This window comes from Salvelinus alpinus, chromosome 8 (assembly GCF_045679555.1).
Source record: "Salvelinus alpinus chromosome 8, SLU_Salpinus.1, whole genome shotgun sequence".
Taxonomy (NCBI): Eukaryota; Metazoa; Chordata; class Actinopteri; order Salmoniformes; family Salmonidae; genus Salvelinus; species Salvelinus alpinus.
Window position 1 is genome coordinate 46488668 of NC_092093.1, and position 9893 is coordinate 46498560.

The following is a 9893-nucleotide window of genomic DNA, read 5'->3' on the forward strand; positions in this document are numbered from 1 at the left end:
CCAGACGGATTACCAGGACGTGTGCTCCGGGCATGTGCTGACCAATTGGCAGGTGTCTTCACTAACATTTTCAACATGTTCCTGATTAAGTCCGTAATACCAACATGTTTCAAGCAGACCACCCTAGTCCCTGTGCCCAAGAACACAAAGGCAACCTTCCTAAATGACTACAGACCCGTACCACTCACGTCCGTAGCATGAAGTGCTTTGAAAGGTTGGTAATGGCTCACATCAACACCATTATCCCAGAAACCCTAGACCCACTCCAATTTGCATACCACCCAAACAGATCCACAGATGATGCAATCACTATTGCACTCCACACTGCCCTTTCCCACCTGGACAAAAGGAACACTTATGTGAGAATGCTATTCATTGACTACAGCTCAGCGTTCAACACCATAGTACCCTCAAAGCTCATCACTAAGCTAAGGATTCTGGGACTAAACACCTCCCTATGCTACTGGATCCTGGACTTCCTGATGGGCCGCCCCCAGGTGGTGAGGGTAGGTAGCAACACATCTGCCACGCTGATCCTCAACACTGGGGCCCCTCAGGGGTGTGTGCTCAGTCCCCTCCTGTACTCCCTGTTCACCCACAACTGTATGGCCAGGCACGACTCCAACACCATCATTACAGGAAAAGGAGGACCGAGCACTCCCCCATTCTCATTGACGGGGCTGTAGTGGAGCAGGTTGAGAGCTTCAAGTTCCTTGGTGTCCACATCAACAACAAACTAGAGTGGTCCAAACACACCAAGACAGTTGTGAAGAGGGCACGACAAAACCTATTCTCTGTAATAGTTTGCAAGCCCTGCCACATAAGACGAGCGTCGGAGCCGGTGTAGTATGATTCAAGCTTAGCCCTGTATTGACGCTTTGCCTGTTTGATGGTTTGTCGCAGGGCATAGCAGGATATCTTATAAGCTTCCGGGTTAGAGTCCCGCTCCTTGAAAGCGGCAGCTCTACCCTTTAGCTCAGTTCGAATGTTGCCTGTAATCCATGGCTTCTGGTTGGGGTATGTACGTACAGCCACTGTGGAGACAACGTCCTCGATGCACTTATTGATAAAGCCAGTGACTGATGTAGTGTACTCAATGCCATCAGAAGAATCCCAGAACATGTTTCAGTCTGTGATAGCAAAACAGTCCTGTAGTTTAGCATCTGCCTCATCTGACCACTTTTTTATAGACCGAGTCACTGGTGCTTCCTGCTTCAATTTTTGCTTGTAAGTAGGAATCAGGAGGATAGAGTTGTGGTCGGATTTACCAAATGGAGGGTGAGGGAGAGCTTTGTACGCGTCTCTGTGTGTGGAGTACAGGTGATCTAGAATTGTTTTACCTCTGGTTGCACATTTAACATGTTGATGGAAATTTGGTAGAACTGATTTAAGTTTCCCTGCATTAAAGTCTCCGGCCACTAGGAGCGCCGCCTCTGGGTGAGTGGTTTCCTGTTTGCTTATTTCCTTATACAGCTGACTGAGTGCGGTCTTAGTGCCAGCATCTGTCTGTGGTGGTAAATAAACAGCCACGAAAGTATAGCTGAAAACTCTCTAGGCAAGTAGTGTGGCCTGCAATTTATAAAAATATACTCTACTTCAGGCGAAAAATCTAGAGACTTCCTTAGATTTCGTGCACCAGCTATTGTTTAGAAATATGCACAGACCCCCCCCCCCCCCCTCGTCTTACCGGAGTGTGCTGTTCTATCTTGCCGCTGCAGCGTATATCCCCCTAGCTGAATATCCATGTCGTCATTCAGCCACGATTCCGTGAAACATAGCATATTACAGTTTTTGGTGTCCCGTTGGTAGGATATTCGTGATCGTACCTCGTCAAATTTATTGTCCAATGAATGCACGTTGGCGAGTAGTATTGACGGTAACGGCAGCTTTCCCACTCGCCTTTTCTGGGTCCTGACGAGGTTTCCGGCTCTTTGTCCTCTGTACCTGCGTCGCTTCCTCTTGCAAATAACGGGGATGTCGGCCCTGCCGGAGAATGTCTTGTGTGTTTTGCTTGTTGAAGGAAAAGTCTTAGTCTAATCCGAGGTGAGTGATCGCTGTCCTGATATCCAGAAGCTCTTTTTTACCGTAAGATACGGTTGCAGAAACATTATGTACAAAATAACTTACAAATAACGTAAAAAAACCTCACATAATAGCACAATTGGTTGGGCGCCCGTAAAACTGCTGCCATTTCTTCCGGCGCCATTATTAATGGATGTAGCGGTGAAGTGACTATGCATAGATAATAAACAGCGAGTAGCAGCAGTGTAATAACAAAGGGGGGGGGGGTGTCAATGTAAATAGTCCAGGTAGCCATTTGATTAATTGTTCAGCAGTGTTATGGCTTGGTGGTAGAAGCTGTTAAGGAGCCTTTTGGACCCAGACTTGGCGCTCCGGTACTGCTTGCCATGCGGTAGCAGAGAACAGTCTGAGTGAGGTGGCTTTTGTCCTTTCCTCTGACACCGCCTATTATCTTGCACTGACTCTCTGACTCACAAGACTATATATATACACACACACACTCCCATACACTACATATGCACACGCACAAACGCGCATGCACACACGCACTTTCACATCATTTGCTTCCGCTACTCTGTTCTCTTATTATTATCTATCCTGATGTCTAGTCACTTTACCCTGCCTTCATGTACATATCTACCTCAAATACCTTATTATTATCTATCCTGATGTCTAGTCACTTTACCCTGCCTTCATGTACATATCTACCTCAAATACCTTATTATTATCTATCCTGATGTCTAGTCACTTTACCCTGCCTTCATGTACATATCTACCTCAAATACCTTATTATTATCTATCCTGATGTCTAGTCACTTTACCCTGCCTTCATGTACATATCTACCTCAAATACCTTATTATTATCTATCCTGATGTCTAGTCACTTTACCCTGCCTTCATGTACATATCTACCTCAAATACCTTATTATTATCTATCCTGATGCCTAGTCACTTTACCCTGCCTTCATGTACATATCTACCTCAAATACCTTATTATTATCTATCCTGATGCCTAGTCACTTTACCCTGCCTTCATGTACATATCTACCTCAAATACCTTATTATTATCTATCCTGATGCCTAGTCACTTTACCCTGCCTTCATGTACATATCTACCTCAAATACCTTATTATTATCTATCCTGATGCCTAGTCACTTTACCCTGCCTTCATGTACATATCTACCTCAAATACCTTATTATTATCTATCCTGATGCCTAGTCATTTTACCCTGCCTTCATGTACATATCTACCTCAAATACCTTATTATTGATGATTCATCGTCCGGTAGTGTTTATAGTGTTTAAGATACTATAAAGATCTATTGAACAGATATATGTGTTTTTAAGATATATTGTACAGATATATAATTTTACTGACTAAACCTAAACAAAACCATCAGATAATAAATGTATGATTCTAATCAATTTCATACAGTTATAAGGTTTCAGAGTAGAATTATTTAATCATTATCTTTCAACATTTAAATTACCTTAACAGTAAGACCTTTAGACAGGTCAACATTCACAAGGCCGCAGGGCCAGACGGATTACCAGGACGTGTACTGTGAGCATGCGCTGACCAACTGGCAAGTGTCTTCAGTAACATTTTCAACCTCTCCCTGTCTGAGTCTGTAATACCAACATGTTTTAAGCAGACCAACATAGTGCCTGTGCCCAAGAACACTAAGGTAAACTACCTAAATGACTGCTGACCCGTAGCGTCTGTAGACATGAAGCGCGTTGAAAGGCTGGTAATGGATGAATACGTTTTTTTCCCCCAGGCCCTGGATTCATAGATTCTCTCAAAACATGAATTATGTATTAGGATAGGTTAGATAGCTTGGCTCTTATCCTACCTGCTTACAGCCCTAGGGGAAGCAGAGATACACCTCTCACTCAGACTGATAGGAATGTAAAACTAACTGTGTGGGGTCTAGTCTGTCTGTCGGTCTGGCATTTAGGGGACTGTGGTCATTTTTTGGGTTTAGGGTCTGTGAAGGGCAAACAGTTGTTAGGGTTCCCAGGATGGCATGGCAGGGTGCCAGAGAGAAGATGGCTAGGCAGGGAGAACACACAGAGCCTTGTCTGGGCCCTGGGCACTCATCCAGCACAGGTGCTGCCTGCCTGGAAGAGTAGGTAGGGAGGGAGAGAGAGGGGGTGTGATGAAGGGACTAAGGCATGTTGGAGCATGCGATGAGTACAGGATACTTTCTGTGTTCATCTAATGGAGACTGTTTTTTTTATTTATCCTTTTATTTAACCAGGAAAAGCCCATTTAGACAGTCTCTTTTTCAGGGGAGAAGGCAGCAACATTCAATACATTACATAATTAAAACATACAACAAACTAATCCAGCCTAAAAAAAAAAGCATTTACACTCCTCAGTAACAATCTCCCATCAACATTTTAAATTCATTCAGTGGCACTAACATATCTAGATGAAGCATGGATTGTAGACTATTCCATGCCTCTGGTGCACAAGACGAGAAGGCAGTCTTGCCTAATAGTGTGAATGTCCTTGGGACTTTAAGTAGCAACCACCTAGCAGACCGGGTATGGTAACATATCAACCACCTAGCAGACCGGGTATGGTAACTTCTGGTGGTGAAGGAGACCAGACGACAGAGGTAAAGAGGGAGTTTACCTGCTGGTGGTGAAGGAGACCAGACTACAGAGGTAAAGAGGGAGTTTACCTGCTGGTGGTGAAGGAGACCAGACTACAGAGGTAAAGGGAGTTTACCTGCTGGTGGTGAAGGAGACCAGACTACAGAGGTAAAGGGAGTTTACCTGCTGGTGGTGAAGGAGACCAGAGGTAAAGAGGGAGTTTACCTGCTGGTGGTAAAGGAGACCAGACTACAGAGGTAAAGAGGGAGTTTACCTGCTGGTGGTGAAGGAGACCAGACTACAGAGGTAAAGGGAGTTTACCTGCTGGTGGTGAAGGAGACCAGACTACAGAGGTAAAGAGGGAGTTTACCTGCTGGTGGTGAAGGAGACCAGACTACAGAGGTAAAGAGGGAGTTTACCTGCTGGTGGTGAAGGAGACCAGACTACAGAGGTAAAGAGGGAGTTTACCTGCTGGTGGTGAAGGAGACCAGACTACAGAGGTAAAGAGGGAGTTTACCTGCTGGTGGTGAAGGAGACCAGACTACAGAGGTAAAGAGGGAGTTTACCTGCTGGTGGTGAAGGAGACCAGACTACAGAGGTAAAGAGGGAGTTTACCTGCTGGTGGTGAAGGAGACCAGACTACAGAGGTAAAGAGGGAGTTTACCTGCTGGTGGTGAAGGAGACCAGACTACAGAGGTAAAGAGGGAGTTTACCTGCTGGTGGTGAAGGAGACCAGACTACAGGGGTAAAGAGGGAGTTTACCCAAAAGGGCTTTGTAGATGAACACATACAAATGTATCTTTCTGCGCATATAAAGTGAGGTCCAACCTACCATTTGGTACAATGTGCAATGGTGGGGGAGTGACTTGGCATTTTTAATAAAGCACAAGGATGCACGATAAACAGAGTCCAGTCTCTGTTTTACAGAGGAGGCTGCATGCATATACAACAAGTCACCATAATCAATTAGAGAGAATAGTGGCCTGAACAAGCTTCTTTCTAGCCATAAGTTGGAAGCAAGCTTTATTACGAAAATAAAAACACATTTCAATTTAAGCATCATAAGATTATCCATATGAACTTTAAAGGACAACTTGTCATCCAACCATATACCTAGGTATTTGTAGGATGACACTGTTTCAATGGATAAGCCACCAGATGTGACAATGCTAACATTCTCTGGCTAAGTGCGAGCTCTGGTAAAGGTCATGAATAATTTTTTTGGTACATTCAAGACCAGTTTGAGACCATAAAGGGAGGCCTGCAGTGAATAGCAAATATTTAGGAAGAGGAGTCTGAAGGAAAAAAACACATGTTACACGTCATCAGAGTGCGCAGCTGGAAAACACATGTTACACGTCATCAGAGTGCGCAGCTGGAAAACACTTGGTTTGTTATTTTTGATTGAAACAAAACCGCTATTCATTAAATACGAATACAGAAATTATTTTTGCGTGGATTCCGTGACGCGGTTAGCTTATAACAGCAACGACCACTATTTCTTGTCCCGGAATCCCGCTTATCAGACAGGTTGAAGCCTGCTTGACAGAGACGCTAAGCTGTTAGCCATTAAGCTAATGAAGTTAGTCCCCGATGAAACTTGTGTTATGGCTTTACACCCCCTGCTATATTGTGGATAATGAGTTACCTGTCTAACAGAACACAGAGGGTGTTCTTTAATGGAAGCTCCCTCCAACATAATCCAGGTAGAATCAGGAATTCCCCAGGGCAGCTGTCTAGGCCCTTTTTACTTTTTTCAATCTTTACTAACGACATGCCACTGGCTTTGAGTAAAGCTAGAGTGTCTATGTATGCGGACGACTCAACACTCAACACACATGTCATCTATGACAGCGACTGAAATGACTGCAACACTCAACAAAGAGCTGCAGTTAGTTTCAGAATGAGTGGCAAGGAATAAATTAGTCATAAATATTTCTAAAACTGCTTTGGCAGGAACTAATGGGGATCCATAATAATCGCCAGGAAGAGTAGCTGCTGCCTTGGCAGGAACTAATGGGATCCATAATAAACCTCAGGAAGAGTAGCTGCTGCCTTGACAGGAACTAATGGAGATCCATAATAAACCCCAGGAAGAGTAGCTGATGCCTTGGCAGGAACTAATGGTGATCCATAATAATCCCCAGGAAGAGTAGCTGCTGCCTTGGCAGGGAGTAATGGGGATCCATAATAAACCCCAGGAAGAGTAGCTGCTGCCTTGGCAGGAACTAATGGGATCCATAATAAACCTCAGGAAGAGTAGCTGCTGCCTTGACAGGAACTAATGGAGATCCATAATAAACCCCAGGAAGAGTAGCTGCTGCCTTGGCAGGAACTAATGGTGATCCATAATAATCCCCAGGAAGAGTAGCTGCTGCCTTGGCAGGGAGTAATGGGGATCCATAATAAACCCCAGGAAGAGTAGCTGCTGCCTTGGCAGGAACTAATGGGATCCATAATAAACCTCAGGAAGAGTAGCTGCTGCCTTGACAGGAACTAATGGAGATCCATAATAAACCCCAGGAAGAGTAGCTGCTGCCTTGGCAGGAACTAATGGGGATCCATAATAAACCCCAGGAAGAGATGCTGCTGCCTTGGCAGGAACTAATGGGGATCCCTAATTCACTCCAACACTCAGACATAATTTACGAAAGAAGCATGTGTGTTTAGATCAGAGGCAGTAGGGATGACCAGGGATGTTCTGTTGATAAGTGAATTATACATTTTCCCAAGTACTTTTGGGTGTCAGGGTGTAAAAAGTAAAAAGTACATTATTTTCTTTAGGAATGTAGTGAAGTAAAATTTGTCAAATATAAATAAAAGTATGTTTTACTTAATTTTTATTTTACTAGGTAAGTCGGTTAAGAACAAATTCTTATTTTCAATGATGGCAGAACGCCAGATTTTTACTCCCCTCCCTTCCTCCCCTCCCTCCCTCACTCTCTCCTCCTAATCCCAACCTACTTCCTTTTCAAAACATTTCCTCTGTGGTGTTGTGATCCTAGTCGCTCCGTTCAGCAGTCCTGATGGTTCACCAGCCTCTCTGCCATGTTATCTGATGCATGGTGCCATCTAGTGGCAGTAGAGGGGAGTGCAGTTGCTTTGTGGCTTGAACTGCAGTATCTGTTTTATGTTTTTTATTTATTTCACCTTTATTTAACCAGGTGGCCAGTTGAGAACAAGTTCTCATTTACAACAGACCTGGCCAAGATAAAGCAAAGCAGTGCGACACAAACAACAACAAGAGTTACAAATGGAATAAACAAACATACAGTCAATAATACAGTAGAAGAAATCTATATACAGTGTGTGCAAATGAGGTAGGATAAGAGAGATTAGGGAGGAAAGGCAAGAAATAGTGGTGGCGAAGTAATTACAATTTAGCAATTAAACACTGGAGTGATATTATTTTGCTCTTTTGCACCCCAGTATCTCTACTTGCACATTCATCTTCTGCACATCTAAGTAACAATCTGGGGATGAGGTAGTTGGATGGGCTATGTACAGATGGGCTATGTACAGATGGGCTCTTTACAGATGGGCTATGTACAGGTGCAGTGATCTGTAAGCTGCTCTGACAGCTGATGCTTAAAGGTAGAGAGGGAGATATAAGTCTCCAGCTTCAGTGATTTTTGCAATTCGTTCCAGTCATTGGCAGCAGAGAACTGGAAGGAAAGGCAGCCAAAGGAGGAGTTGGCTTTGGGGATGGCCAGTGAAATATACCTGCTGGAGCGCGTGCTACGGGTGGGTGCTGCCATGGTGACCAGTGAGCTGAGATAAGGCGGGGCTTTACCTAGCAAAGACTTATAGATGACCTGGAGCCAGTGGGTTTGGCGACGAATATGAAGCGAGGGCCAGCCAACGAGAGCATACAGGTCGCAGTGGTGGGTAGTATATGGGGCTTTGGTGACAAAACGGATGGCACTGTGATAGACTGCATCCAATTTATTGAGTAGGGTATTGGAGGCTATTTTGTAAATGACATCGCCGAATTCAAGGATCGGCAGGATAGTCAGTTTTACGAGGGTAAATTTGGCAGCATGAGTGAAGGATGCTTTGTTGTGAAATTGGAAGCTTATTCTACATTTAATTTTGGATTGGAGATGCTTAATGTGAGTCTGGAAGGAGAGTTTACAGTCTAACCAGACACCTAGCTATTTGTAATTGTCCCCATATTCTAAGTCAGTGATGCTGGACGGGCGGGCAGGTGTGGCAGGTGAAGAGCATGCACTTAGTTTTACTTGCATTTAAGAGCAGTTGGAGGCCACGGAAGGAGAGTTGTATGGCAATGAAGCTTGTCTGGAGGTTAGTTAACACTGAATGTCTCTTGTTCTTCAAAGCTCTTGAGGAATGACCCGTGTGATAACACCAGTCTCTCCCTCCCCCTCCCTCTCTCTCTCCCCCTCCCTTTCTCTCTCCAGTCAAGTCCATCCTGAAGAAGGCTAAGTCTGAGCAGGGTGGGCGGGGCAACGTGACCTTCGACATGCTGACAGTGTTCCTGTTCCCGCGGTGCCAGGGCTTCAGCAGCGTGCCCAGTAGAGGGGGCTGTTCCCTGGGCATGATGCAGCGCCACAGCGCCCTCCGCAGGTACACCCTGGATGAGTACGCTGTGGAGCAACGTATCCTCCGTCGGGAGAAACTCCTCAACCGCCTCCGAGAGGAGAAACTGGATGCTCTCAAACAGAAGGTCAGTCCTGGGACATGTATGTATTGAGGCCTTGACTGAGTACAGGGATACGAGACACACAGTTCCCCATGTCTGGGTTAGCTAATGCAGAGTGTTGATGAGATGTCTGATTGTGAAAAGGTTTTAAGTCTAATCCTTTCAAGTGAGTTGGTGTTGAACACTTTGTTTAGTTGGGAGTTGATTCTAACTTCCTGAGAACACACAATGATCCCCGTCTCTCCCTCCCAGCTGACTAAGGGAGGCACGGTGGAGTCAGAGGAGGCTGACCGCCTCACCGTCGAAGACATCCCAGAGGACGAGATGGACATTAGCAGCTGTAACCTAGACGACGGCTCCTTCCTCCACCCCTACCCTTCCAAGAGGAGACAAGCCCTGCTGAAGGCTGCGGGGGTGAAGATGGATAAGGAGGAGAAGAGGCAGCTCCAGCAGCTGAGAGTGTCCAGGGAGGACTGTGGTTGTGACTGTCAGGGCTTCTGTGAGCCAGAGACCTGCGCCTGCAGCCTGGCAGGCATCAAGTGTCAGGTAAGACACTTTGCTAATGAAAACTCACATATGAACATTTCTTCAACTTCAATGTTA

The 9893-nt window shown here is 45.2% G+C and overlaps 1 pseudogene; it reads left to right on the forward strand.

The window, feature by feature from the left end:
- The window catches only part of LOC139583226 (cysteine/serine-rich nuclear protein 2-like), a 40651-nt pseudogene that overhangs the window by 25287 nt on the left and 5471 nt on the right, over positions 1-9893 (forward strand).